A 20,709-nucleotide genomic window follows, 5' to 3' on the forward strand; every position below is an offset into this window, starting at 1 on the left:
ATCCTTAAGAGGTACTCCTGTGTTCCCCCCAACTCCCATCACACACACATTCCTTCATACCTTTTCTGTTTGTTTGTTTACAATTCTGGCACCTATTCCCACTAACTTAATTCCATGACTTGGAATATGAACTCTCTACATAAAGGAATATTGCCCCATCCCCATTCCCACCACTGAAATGTAATTTATGTCTCCTAGACTTTTAAACATTACTAGGTTCAAATAGGCTGACAACCTCTAACTCCACCTAAAACTTTTTAAAATGTTGGAGGTAAGAAAGTTTGTTTTCATCACAAAATATGAATAATGATTATCTTCCCTATATGAACTTCTAAAAGTTGCTGAATGTTTTCTATAGTACTATAACCTCCATTAACAACTTATTATAATTATGAATATATGTTACCCTCATTTGAGCAAAATTTCATGCTGATTTTATATATATATAGATATATATATATCTCATGTATATGATGTGCTGTATTCCCTGTTGTAGAGCAGTGTGTAGGAATATAGTAGGCATTCAGTACATATGTCTTCAATAAATGAAAGAACATTTACAAGATTTTCCAACTCAGAGTATCCTGGACAATGCAAATCAAAGTAACATGAACTATGCTTTGCATCTATTAGACAGGTAATAATTTTTAAAAGAGTTAAGATGCCTATTGTTATGGAGAATGTTAAGAGAAGGTATTTTCATGCCTTGCTTATGACAGTGTGGATTGTTAAAGCCAATTTGGAAGGAATCTGGCCCCATCTATTAAAATATAATACACATACCCTTTAATTTAGCAACCCAGTTCTGATACTGCATCTCCCAGGAAGAGAGAAACCATCTATAAGAACAAATATTCTTATAGGTAGATATATATGAATATATGTTATATATATGTACATGCAATAAATATATTTGTATGTTCACTTGAGAGGAGGAAAAAATAAAACAACTGAGGTAATTTTTCAACAATGGAAAGATTAGATGAATTATTATGTATCCACATTTTGGAATATTGTATAGCCATTAGAAAAATATAGTAGAGCTGTATCAGTTGACTTGGAATGTTTCCTATGAAATATTACTAAGTGAAAAAAGCAATAGAGAAGAGACTGCATAATATAACCTCTATTCATAAAACAAGCCTTAACAAAAATTTCTCTTACATATGTACACTTTATTATGTAAGCAAGGGAAAAGTAGGGAAAGATACACATCAGGTTCTTACCACGAGTTCCTTGGTGGCAGTGAAGGGATACTGATACTGATGAAAAGGACAGCTACATATGGCCACACAGATTATGCACTGTGTAATTCGAGGGGTATCATTTATATAAACTGTGGTGGACAGAGTTTTAAGTGCCCTCCGTGTTTCTTGCTTTCTAGTGTTCATGTCCTTCAATTTCCTCTTCTTATGTGTAGGAGGAATCTGTGATTTGCTTCTACAATATAATGTAATACAGCAAAGGTGATTAAATGTATGTGATTATGTTACTTAAGGTTGTAGTTCCCATCTTTCTGGAATCTCTTTTACCCTCATTGACTGTGAGGAAGCAAGTAGCCGTGTTGCAGAACCCCACATGACAAATACCACAGGTGAGTTGCTGAAGATGGTCTCTGGCCAACAGCCACAAAAAAAACTGAAGCTCTCAGACCTACAGCCCTAAGGAATTGAATGCTGCCAACACCTATGCAATCAGGGAAGCAGATAATTCCCCAGTCGAGCCTCCAGATGATGCTGCAGCCCTGGATGACACCTAGATTGCAGGCTTGTGAGACCCTAAGCAGAGGGTCCAACTAAGTCACACCATGACTCCTGACCCACAGGAACTGTGAGATAATAAACTTGGGTTGTTCTAAGTTGCCAAGTTTGTGGTAATATTGTTATGTAGCAATAGGTAACTAATGTATAGATCTCAGTGTGATCTGTTGTTTGCAGTTAGCAATTTGTACCACCGTGTATGGCAGCCCAGGGTGGAGAAGAAGAGGAGGAGAGAAAAAGGGACATGGGTAAAAAAAAGAAGACTGCCTAGACCAAAAAATAAAATACTTTATACTGTCCTATTTGTGTTAAAATTAGATGAATATGCATTAATAATTAGAAAAAAGTTAAGTGAAAAGAAACTGCATAGTAATGAATATATAAAATTATTCATTTTCATTAAAAATCAAATAAAAAAACAAGCATAGCACAATTTTATATATGGGTAAATACACATATAGATTACTGTGAGCCCTTTGCCTCCATGATGTTTAGCTCTTTACAGCACAGGTTTTCTGCTTTTACAAGAAAAATGTTAGTCCCATGTATGATGAGGATTTTCTGAGAAGTACTTTCTTCATACCTGGAAGAGTCAGTGGTATTTCAGGGTTTGAGTGTCACGTATTGTGGATCAACTATTCTCAATTTTCTTTGATAAATTGTGATCCATTAAATATTATACTTCTCTTCGTTGCTCAAGTCGGTCCCTTACTGATTACCCTCATGATTTTCCTGATGATGTTTGCAATCTAAGACAGATGCCATTCAAATAGGCTGTGTGTTGCCTTTATTTTTCAAAGTGCGATGGTGGAAATTGTGGATTTTTTGTTAAACTTGAATTCCCCGGATTTGGAGAAGTTAATGATTCATTTTGACAACCTGTATTCTTTGTTTCTTACTTATCACCCTTGAAGACACTTCATGAATAGATTGTTCACTTAATTCTTATTTTACAAATGAATTAACATTCTCTACTCTTCTTTTTTAAATGATCTTGAAATGACATTTTGTATCAAAGTGGTTTTAGAAAAATCATGGTAGAAAAAAATTAAGAAAGGGTCCCAAAAACATGGAAATATTTTCTGTTATAGATATGTTTCTAGCTTTGAGTTCACAGATCATTAGGTTTGCAATCATGATTTTTCTCTGGAAAAGGAAAAAGTATATATGTTTTTTTTAACAAACATGGGAAAAATAATTGTATAATTTTTCAGTAACATCAAAATGATATTTGTGCTACTCAAAATATAGCCTCATATCATTCATTAGCTCATCTACCCATTAGATTTACCACACCTTTACAATCATATATATGCACAAAATATAATAAATTTGTATATGACTTGCAACCAAGGCCTATGGGAATTTAAGATGTTTACTGTTTTTAGGTTTATAGTTGTCATTGATTAATTCACTCGTTCATTCAACAACTGTTAGGCAGCACTGCATTTGTTGAAAACTATGCAATACTAAATAAGAAAAGTGACATATTCCTTAATCCCACAGAGCTCACAATGACAAGAAGAGAGTTTTATGAAAGACTCCTACAAATAATTAAGCTGTAACCAATGTCTTAAGTGCTGTTAAGGAGATATATCACTTGCTCTAAGTCTCTAAGACATATGAGAGAGACTTAGGAAGATGGAAAAGGGGTACCCTGAGCAAGTGAGGCGTGAGCTAGATCTGAAGGCAGAGCAGGAGTGACCCTGGTGAAAGGGTATGAGAGTGTCCCAGGATGAAGGCACAGCCTGTGCAAAGCCTGGAGCAAGGAGGAGCATGACATGTTCAAGGCACAGAAGGAGAGCTGTGCAGCAGGAGCACTGAAGGGACACAAGGAAGGGGTGGGGCTGGAGAGGCCACAAGGGCAAGATCTGGGTTTCTGAACTGTCTGCCTTCAGAGTCACTTGGGGAGCTGGGGGCAGCCCCAGGCCCTTCAAGGAGAACTACATAAGCAAGTCCCATGCAGTGGTACAAACCTCCCTGGGGATTCTCATATCAGGCAGCATTCAGAGGTGCTTGACTAGACCAGAGAGTGCCTTAAGCCATGTTGGGATTTTAGATGTTTTCCCCAAGGTGTTGCATTTTAATTAGAAGGTAACAAGCTCTAATTAAGGATTGAGAATACCATTTAAACTGCCATGTAAGGCATACATTAATGGGTTGTGACATAATACATGCAGTAGGTAGGCTATTGCAATAGTTCCCAAGTGGAAGGAGTGGTGGAGATGGCTGGAGTACTGAAAAAATAAAATAAAATGAAAAAGTAATTTAAATAATTTCATTTGGGCTTATCAGAAAGATAAGTCCATAGATTACTCCATAATTAGAAAGATTACTCCATAGTCTTCATGTGTCCAGCATTGCTGTTAAAAAGTCTAACATTAGTCAGATTCGTGTTCATTTTTAGGTGATTCTCTTTTTCTCTCCAGAAACTTACAGCATGTTCTCTTAGTTTTATGTTTCAAATCTCTCTATAATATACTTAGTTGTTTTAAATTTTTTTACTTTAAATTATGTTTTTCTTATTTACCCTTTTGGCACACTTTTTCGCATTTATTCAGCCAGAGGTCTGATATATCTTGCTTTAATTCTGGGAAATTCTGGCTCATTATTTTTTCAAGTTTTTGAATTCATAATTTATATATACATATATATCATTATTTTATTCCTTGTTGATACATTCTGGGAGAGGTCTTCAACTTATCTGCCCAGCTTATAACTGATTTTCCAGTGTTTTATATTCTTTTATTCAACCCATTCATTGAGGTCTCTATTTCAGTAATGATACATTTATTTCATCCTAATATCTCCAGTAAGATCCTGTCCAGAACTGCTTGTTCTTATGCCGTGTTTCCAATATCCCATTTTGAATATCTGTTCTGTTCATTCCATTAGTTAATTTCCCTGTGTAAGTCATTCCATTTATAATGTGGCTTCCCGCCCCCCTGCCTTATTCTCTGGCTTCACTAGTATGTTGGGTGGTAATATTGCTTTGGGGAAGGAGGGAAAAAACAGCAAAAGTCCAAGCTTTGCTTTGTGTTCTTTTTATAAAGCTGTTTTTTTATTTTTTTAAATAATTTTATTTTATTTATTTATTTTTGTGTTCTTAAAAAACATTCTGGTTGTGTATGGGGGTGAGCACCTCAAGATCATTCCTTGCTATGCGGCTGCTTCCCACTAGCTATCTACCTTACGTTTGGTAGTGTATATATGTCCATGCCTCTCTCTCGCTTTGTCACAGCAGCTCGGTGCTTTGTGACTGCCTGGAGGGGTTGGTTAGGGAGGGTGGGAGGGAGGGAGACGCAAGAGGGAAGAAATATGGGAACATATGTATAACTGATTCACTTTGTTATAAAGCAGAAACTAACACACCATTGTAAAGCAATTATACTCCAATTAAAAAAAAAAAAAAAAAGATCATTCCTTGCTCCTCCATCCACCTCCACTCTCCAGGTCTCTCCCAACACCCAAGCTTGTCACCAGAAGTCTTTTATACTTCAGTCCTACTCTTACTAGGGCAGCTGCTTCTAATAGCCAAGGGGTGGGGTTGTCCAGAGGCCAGCCAGGCAATCAGGATTCCTTACTTATGGCTCCCCACTTAGGCTCAGTTATGCCACTTTCCCTATGTTACTTATCACTCTTGGCTGCTGCTGTTGCTTTCCTATCCAGAATCAAATAGATGGATAATAATCTGGGAGTTGGTTATTTGCTGAGTAGGGTTTTGAGACCTACCAGCCTTCTTCCTCTTTCCGCTCTAGAATCTCCTAGTTAGATGAGTTGAAACAACAGCCATCCCAGTTTATATTTCCTTCTTTATTAAACCACTTCTAGTAATTTAGAATCTATCCTTGTCTTTTAACAAGGTCTTCTATAAACATATAAGAGTACTTTGCCCATAAACTCCTCCAATAATTAGTTTTCAAGCCTCAGAAAACAACTCTTGTTTTTTCTCTGGATTGTTTTTGAAATACCTACCTTCTCCAAAACTGCTTTACTTTTAACAGAATGTAAATCCCCGTGATAGTTTTCCCAGGCATAAGAGGCATTATTTCTTATAAACTTATGCTGCTGTCAATTTTTCTTATAGTTCTAGTTTTTCCTTCGTATATTTAGATCTTTTGACATGTTTTGTGTAAATGTTTATGACTTTATGGGTTATTTTTTATGTTATCTTTTTATATTATACATATAAAGGTATTCACCTCAAAAAGAAAAAAAACAAGTATTCATCTTGAACTTAACATTGTGACTGTATTTATAGTAATATTTGTCTAATAAATCTTCTCTCATTTGCTTTTATGTTCAAAATTTCTCTCTAATTTTTCAGATATATCCCAGCTATGGATTAAATATTTTTAAAGCAATTAGAAAATCTTTCATTTTTATGGAGGAGTGTAACCATCCATGTTTACTAACATGTGATATGCTTAGTTTTACTTCTGCCATCTGTTTTCTTGTGTTTTGTTTATATTTGATTGTCATTTTGTTTTCTGATTTTTGCTATATGGGCTTTTTTCTTTGCTAGTTATCCAGTAACTTTAGAAAATATAATGTTTTTAATTGATCATGAATTTTAAAATAAATATTTCTCTATCAAATTAAGGAGAAATCCACAAGGTGAGGAAACTAGCATATCATTATTTCTTCTACACTTTATTTTCCCGGTATTTTTAATATACACTATAGACTTTTGGATTCAGAACATTATGACATCTTCTCCTTGAGTAGCGGTTTTTAGCATTGATGTTACATTTGGGCCCCAAAATTACAATTATTATTTGATAAGTCACTTTTAAGTCATTGTCAATGCTGATTAACAATTATTTTATGCCATGACTTTTCCATTATTAATGTTCTTATTAAATTAGGATTTAATTTTAATTTTCAGGAATGTTTTAAGCCTTAGATTCTGTATGTAAAGTACAAGCATAGTACTTGGCACAGAAGTAATTGTTTAATAAAAATAATGTTATTTATTTACTTATTTTGAGGGAACATGAAGGGGCATTTTAAATTGGTAAAACTATAGTCTTTAAGACATAGTAGCATTTTAAAACTATTAATGGCATTATTTGTAATTTATCACCTCTAAAGTACATCTTCAGTAAATTTCCCCACTCTCAGATGGAAAGTATAATTCCTATATCCTTGCATATGTAAACTATTTTTCTGTCATCTGAATATGCAGACTTGGTTGGGTATAATAGTTTTGTAACATATGTTTTCTTCTAACTTTGCACATTTTATCTTGAATTTGTTTCTACATTTAGTTTTTCAGAAGAGAAATAGAAGGCCATCTAATTTTATGACTGTTATAGCATATTTTCTCCTCTCCACTCTTCTCATTCCTTCTCCTCTTCTTTCTTCATGCTCATCCTCTTCTACCATCTGGTTGCTTATAGAATATTTTTCTTTACGTAGTTTATGCTTTCATCTAGGTGTAAATATATTTCTATTCATTGCGCTTGGTCTATGTGGTACAACCTGTATCAGTGGGCTATTGCTGCATTAACAAACCACTCTGTTGTTTAGAGACTTAAAACAATAAGCATTTAATTATTCCTTGGACATCTATGGGTCAGCTCGGTAGTTCTGATGATAAGAGTTAGGCTTGGCTGTTCTTCTTTAGAATTACTCAAGTGATGGAGATCACCTAGCAGGTTCACTGAGAGTTGGCCTGAGGTAGGATGATTTTCCTCTGATATACATTCTTCAGTAGGCTAGCTTGAGCTTTTTCACATGGTGATGATTGTGTATCAGGAAATAGAATAGAAGCACACAAGGCCTCCTGATGCCTGGCATATTGTCAGTTATACCACGTTCTGTTGGTCAAAGTAAGTTACAGGGACATCTCAGATTTAGGGATGGAGAAATGGAATCCACCTATTGATGAGAGGAGTGGTAACGTGTGTAGATTTGAGGTGGATGGATATTTGGTGACATTTTTAGAAAATAATCTAACATGATACCTAAGTGATTTGTCAAATTGGAAATTGTCTTCAGTTTTGTCTTTGATTATAATTTCTTTTCAGTTATCTTTTTTGTTGTTGTTCCAAATTCAGAGATCATAACTGTTAGTTTAAATCTTTAATCTTTATTCTGCATATCGATCATCTCTTTTACTAGTCATGTTCTTCACTTTTCTTTTTATTCTGCATGCCAGGAGAAATTTTCAAAATCATTTTGGTCACTGCTTAGGTTTTCTGGATGACATTACTGTTCTTTACTGCATGCAAATAGTTATTCAAATTTTTGAATTGCATTTTTTATGTCTTTGCAATTCTTTCTTGACTAATTTATTTTTACCTCATCATATTTTATATATTTCATCCCACTTTTCTCATCAGTTTTCTTTTTTCTCCCCTTAAGTCATAGGTCTTAAGTTTTAATTCAGTTGCCAACATGTAAAAATTTGGAGGTTTATTAGAAACCCTGAATTCCAGCTTCTTTTAAAGTGAGAGATCTGGCAACAATACATCTCAGATCCTGCTGCAACAATAGGCTGTGACTACCCCCTTTAGATGGAACATATTAGTCTAGTTTGCTACAAACTCCACCCCTCACTGACACTAAGTTTCAGTTGTATTTTATCATTATACTCATGTTTTTTTTCTTAATCTAGTGTTAAATAGGAAATAAAATATTCTTGATGCCTATTCTAGGTACATATTTCCATCAAAAAGTGAGGGGGATGAAAGAGTGAGAGAACGGCTCATTTAAGAAAAATATTATAGGGTATATTTTTTTCTGTGGATGTGAAGAATGTTCCTTCATGCATCATATGCAAACAAAACCTATCTGTGCTGAAAGAGTATAATTTAAATCATCTTTATAAAACAAACCATAAAGAGAACTAGGTAGAAAACCAAGAACAAGGCAAATTAAAACTTTAAAAAGTAAAGAAATATTTTAACTTAAAAACGGTATTAACATGTCAAAATGTCAGAGGTTTATTTCTGAAATATTTTGGATCATAAAATTGCCCCCAAATTAAAAGCTTTCCACAATGGCATGGTTTTTTTTTTTAAGTCTATTGGATACAGTAAGAATTATGTTTTCCAACAGGAATAAGCATTCACATTTGTAATTATAACTCAAACATTATTGCTTAGAATGTTTAAGCTATGGTTTAGAAATTATAGGAGAAATTAACAAAGAAAATAATTATTTTGGGCTTTGTCTACTGTAGCTGATGAAAACAGAGATTAAAAAATACCACTGAGGGCTTCCCTGGTGGCGCAGTGGTTGAGAATCAGCCTGCTAATGCAGGAGACATGGGTTCGAGCCCTGGTCTGGGAGGATCCGACATGGCGCAGAGCAACTAGGCCCGTGAGCCACAACTACTGAGCCTGCATGTCTGGAGCCTGTGCTCCGCAACAAGAGAGGCCGCCATAGTGAGAGGCCCACGCACCGTGATGAAGAGTGGCTCCCACTTGCTACAACTAGAGAAAGCCCTCGTACAGAAAGGAAGACGCAACACAGCAAAAATAAATAAATTAATTAATAAACTCCTACCCTCAACATCTTCTTTAAAAAAAAAATATCACTGAGTTAACTACATCAACAGTTTTGATGAAAATTTTGATAGGACCAAGAAATTTGGACGTTAGGCTATGATAAGTAGAACTTCACAATTTCATCAGGCTATGATAAGTAGAATTTCACAAAGTACAACTTTTTCGTACTTTGAAAAAGTTTAATGTTGTCTTAGCAAAATCAGTAAGCTTATCTGCAAAGAATATTTGTGAGATGGCTGAAGTTGACCTCAGGCTTCTTAGAAAACTTATGTTCAAAGTTGCACACTTGGTAGAAACAAGAAACTTCAATTTCAAAATTGCATTATTTATTGGCATAGGTTTGTGCTAAAAAGTTGAAAATAGGATACATAATGGACATAGTTGTTAACATAAACTGAATTCATTCCATGTCTTGATCCATCCTTGAAGTGGATTCACAATAAGGTATATTGCTATACTACATCAAAGCTAGGTCAATGAGGTGGTGAAGGCATTTTTTAAGCCACTGAAAAAAATTAATTTGTTCGTGTCTTCCAAAGAAAATTTTTGCCATTTCTTCTCAACAGAAGAATAAAACAAAATTTTATTTTTAGGTTTAAATAATAACCCAACAAAATGTATTTGAATATTTCTATACAAGGGAATTCCTATTAATTATGAATGTTTATGACTTGATTTTCTTATTCATTTCTAGTGAAAGCATGTTGTATGAGTTTCCCGTGGCTGCTGTAACAAATTACCACAAACTTGGATTCTTAAAGAGATTTATTCTGTCATAGTTCTGGAGATCAGAATTCCAAAATCAGTTTTGCTGGCTTAAATCAGTTTTGCTGCTGTTAGGAGGGCCGTGTTCCCTCAGGAGGCTCTAGGGAAGATACCTCTTCTAGCTTCTGTGTCTCCCCGCAGTCTTCAGTTTGTGGCTGCATCACTCTAGTCTCTGCTTCCATGGTCACATTACCCCCTCTACTTCTGTATGTTTAATCTCCCTCTGTCTTTCTCTTATAAGGACACTTGTAATGGCGTTTAGGGTCTACCCAGTTATTTCAAAATAATCTTCCCATTTCAAGATCCTTAACACTTTTTCCAAAAAGGGTAATATTTACAGTTTCCAGGGATTAGGACACAGTATCTTTGGAGCCATCATTTAGCCCAGTACACTTGTCTTTGGGAAATTCATTTGGCAAGAAAAAATCTTGCCCATTTTCCTATGCTGAAATCAGTTTCAGGAAATGAAAAGAATTTGCTGAATTACAATTCTGACATTGTGAAGATGAAAATTGAATATAAAAAAAGGCTATATAGTTGCAGAACTCATGAAAATGAAGTAAAATCGATTAATTTCCTTTCTTAATCAACACTGATAGTATGAATGAAGAAAACAACTGGAAATTGCTGCACTGAAAGGCAAAACGGTACTAAAAAGTAAATCTGAAACTGTTGGAATACCAAGTTTCTGAAATATCTCGGGAGTAATTATCCAAAAAGTATAAAGGACCATTCATGGATTCTTTCCATGTTCAAAGTATGTATCTTTGTGTACAGCTGCTTTACATTATGAAGCAGAATAAAAATAAATATCATTCTCAATTAACATTTTCAAGAATGAATTATTTACTGCCTATCATAACTCGAATATTAGATCTAAATGATCTTGGTGCAGAAGAAAATGAGTAAGGTTTCCAGTTAAAAATCAATGTAATAATAATAAAAAAAAAATCAATGTAATGACAATGAAGAAAGAAACATTTAATAAATAGAAATCATTTTCAATTTCTATTTTTAAAAAATTAATTTGAAATATAATCTAATAAAGTCCATGGTTGAATTGTCTTGCATTGTTATATAGGATAGTTTAATTAAAATATACAACTCTTTATTAGTGTGTAGTAATTGATATTTTCACATCTTTTGCCTTTTTTTACTCTGTTATGTTATCTACCAAGGCTCTGTGTGCTTTTGAGTTTGCAATACTTGGCTTGCGTCTTCTTGTTTCTCACAGATGAAACAGATTATTTAAAACTACCTCTTCTGTTCTTAAGAATAACGTGGAGGGTTTTTTCTTCCTCACTTTCACTCTAGTCCTGTGTTGTTAAGGTAATTCTAGCTGCTCCATAAATCCTCATGCCTCAGTGGTTTAACAAAATGAAATGTACTTCAGAGTCACATAGTGGCTAGGCAATAGTCCTGATCCATGGGGAAGCTTCCCTACAAGGATTAATGCAGGGACTCAGTTTCCTTCCATCTTTCAGCTCCCCTGTCTTCAAAATGCAGCTTCCACATTGCTGCATAATAGCAAAGAGGATGGAGAATTATGTGTGGGAGGTTTCCTAGTCCAGTCCTGGAAGTGGTGACCCCACTTTCTCTTACATCTTACTGTCTAGAACTCAGTTACATGACCACACTTAAATGCAAGGGAATGTGAGAAATGTCATCTAGCTCTCCTCCCAGGAAGAAGAAGAAATTGATGGGTGAATAACCAGCAGTCCCTCCACAGTCCTCTCCCTCACGTAAGAACAACTAGAAAAGGAACAAAAAAATAAAAACCATAATTCAGTCTTCACAGAAACAAGAAAATGGCCAAACTCCAAATCATAATTTTTTTTACCCTGTGTGGTCAGTGACACTACAGAAACCAAAACTAATAAGGATGCTAAGAACTGATACATACTTTTAAGGTCTTGGGTTGGACTACATGTTTTCCTGAAAGAAAGAGTCATAATAACCAAGAGGATAGCATAGAATGAGAAAATTTTCAGTCAAGAATAAGCGTTGAAGAACAAAGAGACATCTCAGAGAAACCTAGTTCATGCTGCATGAGAGAAAGGGAGGGGTAGCTGCAGGAGAAACTTTCTTCATAAGTCTTTTTTTTTTTTTTTGCGAATTCTTCCTAGCTTAAAGAAACCACAGGAAATGAAGCAAATATTTTTTTAAAAAAAGGAAAAACATAAATGAAAGGTAATGCAAATACACATTACAAAAACAATAGAGGAGTTTCCCAAAGAAAAAGAAGGGTTCAAAGAAATAGTTCTCAATATTCTCAAACAAATTATAGACAATGTGATTGCTTTTTTGGTTTGTTTTTAGGAATTAAAGATTATATTTTGGAGAACAAAGTAACAATCTCTGTGGAACATTTGCCTTAAAATATGTGTTTATTAAACACCAACCCGAACAGGATTATCCATTTCCATATAAGTCTTCACATTTAAAACGTGAGTAAAGTTGATGCTTTTGTTAATATTCTCAATTCATGACTTTATCCGAACTAGTTCCTTTCTTTCATTCAGTTTTATTGAGATATGATTGACTGTATAAGTTTAAGGTATACAGCGTAATGACTTGACTTCTGTATATTGTGAAATGATTACCACACAAGTTTAGTTAACATCCATCATCTCATATAGATTAAAAAATGTTTTTTCCCTTGTAAAGAGAAGTCTTAGGATTTACTCTCTTAGCAATTTTCATATACACCATACAGCAGTGTTAGCTATCATGTTAATGTTATTGTGTTGTACGTGACATCCCCAGCACTTATTTATCTTATAACTGGAAGTTGGTATCTTTTCACCACTTTAACTCAATTGCCCCACCCCCACATCTGGTAACCATAAATCTGATCTCTCTTTTTACGAGATTGTTTTGTTGTTTCTGTTTTTAGATTCCACCTGTAAATGAGATCATACAGGATATGTCTTTCTCTGTCTGACTTATTTCACTTACCATAATGCCCTCATGGTCTGTCTATATTGTTGCGAATGGCAGGATTTCCTTCTTTTTTACTGCTTAATAGTATTCTAGTGTGTGTGTGTGTGTGTGTGTGTGTGTGTGTGTGTGTGTGTGTGAGATTGCTTTTTAAAAAAGAGCTTAAAGACCAGGTGAAAAGGTTCTGGGAGGAGATTATACGACAATAGAAAATACGTAAAATGAACTGGTAGAACCCAGAAGAAAATAAAAATTCAGTGGAAACATGTAAGATAAAAATAGTCCAGATATGAAAGTCACACTTAAAATAACAAAAATAGAATAACGACTGAAGACACTGTGGGCCTGGTAACAGGTAACAAATAAATAAAAGAGAATAAAATAAAAGTGATTATTACTAACATGATAGAGATGTAATAAGGACAAAAGGAATATTATAATGGGATCCTGAAGATGAAAACAAAACTAGTGGGAAAGAAAAAAATAGTCCAAGTTATAGTATAAGAAAACTTTCATGAAATAAAGATTGAGAGGAATTTTCACATCTTAAAAGCCAAGTCTGCCATCCAAAAACAATTCAAAACATTGTAAATTACTGAACAAAATGGTTAAAAAAGTGTTGTATAGGAATCCAAGCAGAAAAAGAAAATAATGCACGAGGAAGAAATGAAGGTTGTCTTCAGACTTCTTACATGTTCTCACACTCAACCAGAAGACAGGTATCAATCTCTAAAAATGATGGGAGAAAGCTTGACCCAGTAACTACATACTCAACCAAGTTTATAAAGGCAACAGAAGCATGGCTGTTGTTGGCTGATGTTCTCAAGCATGGCTGATGTTGCAATAAGATAACTGTCAAGATTTCTTGAAAAAAAAAGATGATAAACTCCAGCCTATCAAGTGATACATTAAAATTAAGAATAGGAGAAGATGTGGATTAAAGGTTAGTGTTATATTAATCAAGATAAGCTGGGTTATGCTGTAATAAAAAACTCTGAATGCCAGGTGCTTACACAAGCAACACAGAATGTCATAAAGAATATATATTCATTCATTTGTGATGGACACTTAGTTTGCTTCCATATATTGGCTATTATAAATTATGCTGCTATGAACATTGAGGTGTGTGTATCTTTTTGAATTAGAGTTTTTGTTTTCTTCAGATATATATCCAGAAGTGGAATTCCTGGATCATTGGTAGTTTTTAGTTTTTTGAGGAACCTTCATACTGTATTCCATAGTGGCTGTACCAGTTGACATTCCCACCAACAGCATACTAGGGTTGCCTTTTCTCCACAACCTTGCCAACATTTGCTGTTTGTAGACTTATTGATGATGGCCATTCTGATAGGTGTGAGATGATACCTCATTGTGGTTTTAATTTGCATTTCTCTGATGATTACCGATGTTGAGAATTTTTTTATGTGTTTGTTGGTCATCTGTATATCTTCTTTGGAAAAATGTCTATTCAGGTCTTCTGCCAATTTTTAAAATTGGGTTGTTCTTTTTTTATATATATTGAGTTGTATGAGCTGTTTATAAATTTTGAATATTAACCCCTTATAGGACATATCATTTGCAAATATTTTCTTCCATTTAGTAGGTTGTCTTTTCATTTTGTTGATGGTCTTCTTTGCTATGCAAAAGCTTTTAAGTTTAATTAGGTCTCAGTTGTTCATCTTTTGTTGTATTTCTTTTGCCTTAGGAGATAGATCCAAAAAAATATTGCTACAATTTATTTTAAAGAGTGTTCTGCCTATATTCTCTTCTAAGGGTTTTATGGTTTATTGGTCTTCAATCCATTTTGAATTAATTTTTGTATATGATGTGAGAAAAAGTTCTGATTTCATTCTTTTCCACGTGGCTGTCCAGTTTTCACAACACCACTTATTGAAAAATCTGTCTTTTCTCTGTTGTATATTCTGCCTACTTTGTCATAGATTAATTTACCTTAAGTTTGTGGTTTATTTCTGGGCTCTCTATTCTGTTCCATTGATCAATGTGTCTGTTTTTGTGCCAGCACCATGCTGTTTTGATTACTGTAGCTTTGTAGTATAGTCTGAAGTCAGGGACCATGATACTTCCAGCTTTGTTCTCTTTTTCTCAAGATTGGTTTGGCAATTCAGGGTCTTTTATGGGCCCATATAAATTTTAGAATTATTTGTTCCAGTTCTGTGAAAAATGTCATGGGCATTTTGATAGAAATTGCATTAACCCTGTAGATTGCTTTGAGTTGTATGGACATCTTAACAATATTAATTCTTCCAATCCAAGAACATGTGTATCTTTCCATTTTTTTGTATCATTTTCAAATTTCTTCATCAATTTTTTTATAGTTTTCAGAGTATAGGTCTTTCACCTCCTTAGTTAAGTTTAATTCCTAGGTATTTTATTGTTTTTGATGCAATTTTAAACGGAATTTTTTTTTTTGTTTTTTTTTTTTTTGCTTTCTCTTTCTGTTAGGTCATTTTTAGTGTATAGAAAAGCAACCGATTTCTGTGTATTAATCTTGTATCCTGCAACTTTACTCTATTCATTTATTAGTTGTACTGGGTTTTTGGTGATGATTTTAGGGTTTTTTATACGTAGAAGCATATCATCTACAAATAGTGATAGTTTTATTTCTCACCTGCAAATTTGGATGTCCCTTCTTTCTTTATCTTGTCTGATTGTGATGGCTAGGACTTACCAATACTATGTTAAATAGAAGTGGTGAGAATGGGCATTTTGTCTTATTCCTTATTTTAGAGGAAAGATTTTCAGCTTTTCACTGTTGAGTATGATGTTAACTGTTGGTTTGTCATAAATGGCCTTTATTATGTTGTGATATGTTCCCTCTGTACCAACTTTGATGAGAATTTTTATTACAAATGAATGTTGAATCTTGTCAAATACTTTTTTGGCATCTGTTGAGATTATCATATGATTTTTAGCCTTCCTTTTGTTAATGTAGTATATCACATTGATTGATTTGCAAATATTGAACCATCCTTGCATCCCTGGAATAAATCCCACTTGATCATGCTGTATGATCCTTTTTACATATTGATGAATTTGGTTTGCTGTTACTTTGTTAAGAATTTTTGCATGTGTATTCATCAGAGATAATGGCCTGTTACTGATTTTGGTATCAGGGTAATAGTGGCCTCAGAATGAATTTCAGAGTGTTCCATCTCTTTATTTTTTTGGAATAGTTTGAGAAGGACAGGTATTAGCTCTTCATTATATGTTTGGTAGAATTCCTTTGAGAAGTCATCTGGTTCTGGTCTTTTGTTTACTGGGAGTTTTTGTATTACAAATTCAACCTCACTACTTGTGATCAGTCTGATCAGATTGTCTATTTTTTCCTGATTTTTGTCTTTGGAGGTTGTATGTGTCTAGAAATTTATCCATTTCTTCTAGGTTGTCTAATTTGTCAACATATAACTGTTTGTAGTCTTCTCTTAAGATATTTTGTATCTCTGTGATATCTGTTGTTATTTCTCCTCTATCATCTCTTATTTTGTTTATTTGGGTCCTTTCATTTTTTTCTTGATGAGCCTGGCTAAACGTTTATCAATTTTGTTTATCTTGTCAAAAAGCCATCTCTTGGTTTTATTGATCTTTTCTATTGATTTTGGGGTCTCTATTTTATTTATTCTCTCTCTGATCTTTATTATGTCCTTCCTACTGCTGACTTTGGGCTTTGTTCTTTTTCTAATTCCTTTAGATAGTAAGTTAGGGTTTCTATAAAAAAAAATTATTTATTTATTTATTTTTTTATTTTGGCTGCATTGGGTCTTCCTTGCTGCGTGTGGGCTTTCTCTAGTTGTGGCAAGCAGGGGCTACTCTTCGTTATGGTGTGTGGGCTTCTCATTGCGGTGGCTTCTCTTATTGCGGAGCATGGGCTCTAGGCACGTGGGCTTCAGTAGCTGTGGCTCACGGGCTCTAGAGTGCAGGCTCAGTAGTTGTGGCACATGGGCTTACTTGCTCTGCGGCATGTGGGATCTTCCTGGACCAGGGATCAAACCTGTGTCCCCTGCTTTGGCAGGCAGATTCTTATCCACTGCACCACCAGGGAAGCCTGGTTAGGTTTATTTGAGATTTTTCTTGTTTCTTGAAGTAGGCCTGTATTGCTATAAACTTCCTTCTTAGAGATGCTTTTGCTACATCCCATAGATTTGGGAAAGTTGTGTTTACATTTTCATATTTGTCTTGAGGTATTTTCTGATTTCCTCTTTTATTTCTTCAATGACCCATTGTTTTTTTAGTCTCCATATGTTTGTGCTTTTCCATTTTACTTCTTGTAATTGATTTCTAGATTCATACCGTTGTGGTCAGAGAAAGTGCTTGATATAATTTCTGTCTTCTTAAATTTGCTGAGACTTGTTTTGTGGCCTAGCATGTGATCTCTCCTGGAGAAAGTTCCATGTGCACTTGAAAAGAATGTGTGTTTTGCTGTTTTTGGATGGAATGTACTGTAGATATCTATCAAGTCCAACTGGTCTATTGTGTCATTTAAGACCACTGTTCCCTTATTTATTTTCTCTCTGGATGAACTGTTCTTTGATGTAATGGGTGTTAAAATCCCCTATTATTATAGTATTATTGTCTGTTAATATTTGCTTTATATATTAGGTGTTCCTGTATTGGGTGCATATTTGTTAACGAGTATAATATCCTCGTCTTGTATTGATCCCTTTATCATTCTGTAATACATCTTCTTTTCTTTTCTTTTGTTATAGACTTTGTTTTAAAGTTTATTTTGTCTGATATGAGTGTTACTACCCCCACTTTTTTGTCATTTCCATTTGCATGAAATATCTTTTTTCATCCCCTCACTTTCAGTCTGTGTGTGTCTTTAGCTCTGAAGTGAGTCTCTTGTAAGCAGCTAATAGATGGGTCTTGTGTTTTTATCCCATCAGGCACCGTATGTCCTTTGATTGGAGTTTTTGGTCCATTGACATTTAAAGTGATTATCGATAGGTATTTACATATTGTCATTTTGTTACTTGTTTTCCAATTGTTTTCATAGTTCTTTGTTATTTTCTTCTTTCAGTTTCTTCCCTTGTGGTTTGATGATCTTCTTTAGTGGTATGCTTGTGTCCCATTCCTTCCAGTTTTTGTGCATTTAATATAGGTTTTTGATTTGTGGTTACCATGGGATTTATATATGTTGACCTATAACTATATTTACTTGTTTTAAACAGTAGTCATTTGAGTGCAAACACATTGTAAAAGAATCTACATTTTTTACTCCTCTTCCCCACTTTTTGTGTTTTGATGTCATATTTTACATCTTCATGTTTATGCCTTTACTGATTATTGTAGTTATAGCTGATTTTATAATTTTTTTTGTCCTTTAATCTTCATACTGGCTTATTTAAGTGGTTGATCCTCAGCCTTTACTAAATATTTGCCTTTACTGCTGGATTTTTTCTTTCCTATAGATTCTTCTTGTTACAGCCTTTTCTTTTCCACTTAGACAAGACGCTTTAACATTCCTTTTAGGGTAGGTTTAGTATTGCTGAACTCTTTTAGCTTTGCTTGTTTGTGAAGTTCTTTTATCTCTCTTTCTATTCTAAATGACAATCTTGCTGAGTAGAGTATCCTAGGTTGCACATTTACCCCTTTCAGCAATTTGAATGTATCGTGACACTCCCTTCTGGCCTGCAAAGTTTCTGCAGAGAAATTAGCTGATAGCCTTATGGGGGTTCCCTTGTATGTAACTCTTTGTTTTTCTCTTGCTGCCTTTAGAATTCTCTCCATATCTTTAACTTTTGCCATTTTAATTTTAATATGTCTTAGTGTGGGTCTGTTTGGTTTCTTGTTTGGGACCTTCTGTTCTTCCTGAACCTGGATATCTGTTTCCTTCTTCAGGTTTGGGAAGTTTTCAGCCAAAATGTTATCAAATACATCTTTGACCCTCTTCTCTGTCTCTTCTTCTGGGACTTCTGTAATGCGAATGTTGGTATGCTTGATGTTGTCCCAGAGATCCCTTAAGATGTTCTCCTATTTTAAAATTTGTTTTTCTTTTTGCTCTTCTGATTGGGTGATTTCCATTATTCTATCTTCCAGATCACTTATGCATTCTGTATCACCTAGTCTGCTGTTATAAATTTTAGAGATATTTTAGGAACTAGTACCTACTGCAGTGGAAAAGTATTTTTCAAAAGTGTCAACATTTCCTTCAGTGTTACCTGCTCTTTTTTTTGCTTTTAAATTCTAGGAAAATTAAGGAAAATACATTTATTTAAAATAATATTTATTTTATTACCTCATTTTGTAAAGTTGCTTCTGTATATACATTTATTCAACTATTCTTCTATTTGAATATATTCCTAAAAAATATTTGGTTTGATTTTCCAAAGTTAATAATGGTTATTTTCAGGTCATGGGATTAATCTTTTTTTTCTTTGGTCCTTTTCAATTTTGCTTAGAAAGAATTTTTTTAATGAGAATGAATCATTTTTATTTCAAAAACAAGATCACTGTTTTTTATTCCGAAATGTTAGTGTAGATTTCTAGTTTTTAACTTATAAATTTGAAAATAGTATACACACATATGTAGGTGTATGTTTGTGTGTATATGTGTATATGTTGTATACATAGTATATACACATAGTAAATGTGTACTGATACAGAAGGCTGTTGTTTACTGATATAAAAGGATTTTTGGAGCATATAGGCAAAGTATAGAACAGCAGCTGTAATGTGATCTATTTTCATGTATATGTGTGTGTGTGTGTTGTGTATGTGTGTGTGTGTGTGTGTGCGCTCATGTATAGGCATTAAGGCTGTTTGGAAGACTATCAAATGTTGAGTGATTCTCCCTGAGTGTTAAGGTTATAGGCAAATAGTATTTTTTTTCTCATATCTTTTTCCCAATTTTCCAAATTATCATAAATTAATTGTGCAATTAAAATAGTTTTGAAAGAACAAATGTATTAATTTATATTCCTGGATAGATTGAGAAAAATATCTGTGGCTTTTAAGAAGTGCTAAGTTTCCTACTTATTTTGTACATAAAAACTTACAAAGGTAAATTTGGTAAATTTACCTGGTTCCCTGGTGTCCTGAAATAATTAATGCTTTTATGCCAGGTGAAGCAAAAAATTGCATAACAAATAAACCTATTTGAACTCTCTACAGAAAGTTTCCATTTTATCCATGCTTTTCTTAATAGCAAATGTTTTAGCTGATATGAATGATATGAATAGGCAAGGAAATTTTCCCAGTTGTTCAGTGCCAAAAGTTTTGTGAAATCTCATCAGGCCAACCTATTTGTTCTCCTTCTCACTTCCATTGCAGTGTGGTTTGCATTATTATTTACTAACTAGATTACAGTCTGCTGCTCTCTCCAACTATTTCCCAGCTTTTTTCACATGAAGATTTCATTTTTTGTTAAATGCTAGTAATTCATTCATTTGATTTCTGTGTGGAGGATGAATAGCTACATAGCAATTTCAAAACCCCAGGAGAATGTCAAAGGTGTTTCTTAATCTGTTTTACAAATGATTATAACAGCTGAGAAATAAGTCAAGGACAGGAAGTCACCTTCTCCAACTAGGAATTTATTGTCCATTTAGATCTAAGAAAAATCTTTAACCCAGTGGGGATGATTGCATTTTCTTTATTTTAAATTTAGAAGACTTAGAAGCATGCACAAAAGAGAAGTATTTCGAGTATTATATGAAAATTTACAGTTTAGAGAACTGGAATTTTCAATGGAATACTGCTGTAAGAAG

General features: G+C 34.0%; 1 long non-coding RNA gene across 2 annotated transcripts in view; it reads left to right on the forward strand.

Annotated features, from left to right (window-relative positions):
• Positions 1-20,709, forward strand: part of LOC125965040 (uncharacterized) — a 126,265-nt gene that overhangs the window by 43,381 nt on the left and 62,175 nt on the right. Inside the window, exons 1-2 of one of the 2 annotated variants that reach the window (XR_007478505.1) lie at positions 1,522-1,594; positions 12,362-12,489. This is a non-coding gene — a long non-coding RNA (uncharacterized LOC125965040). Of the gene's footprint in view, positions 1-1,521; positions 1,595-12,361; positions 12,490-20,709 lie in introns of those variants that run through there. The other variant, XR_007478504.1, reaches the window with a different exon arrangement.

This window comes from Orcinus orca, chromosome 7 (assembly GCF_937001465.1).
Source record: "Orcinus orca chromosome 7, mOrcOrc1.1, whole genome shotgun sequence".
Lineage (NCBI taxonomy): Eukaryota > Metazoa > Chordata > Mammalia > Artiodactyla > Delphinidae > Orcinus > Orcinus orca.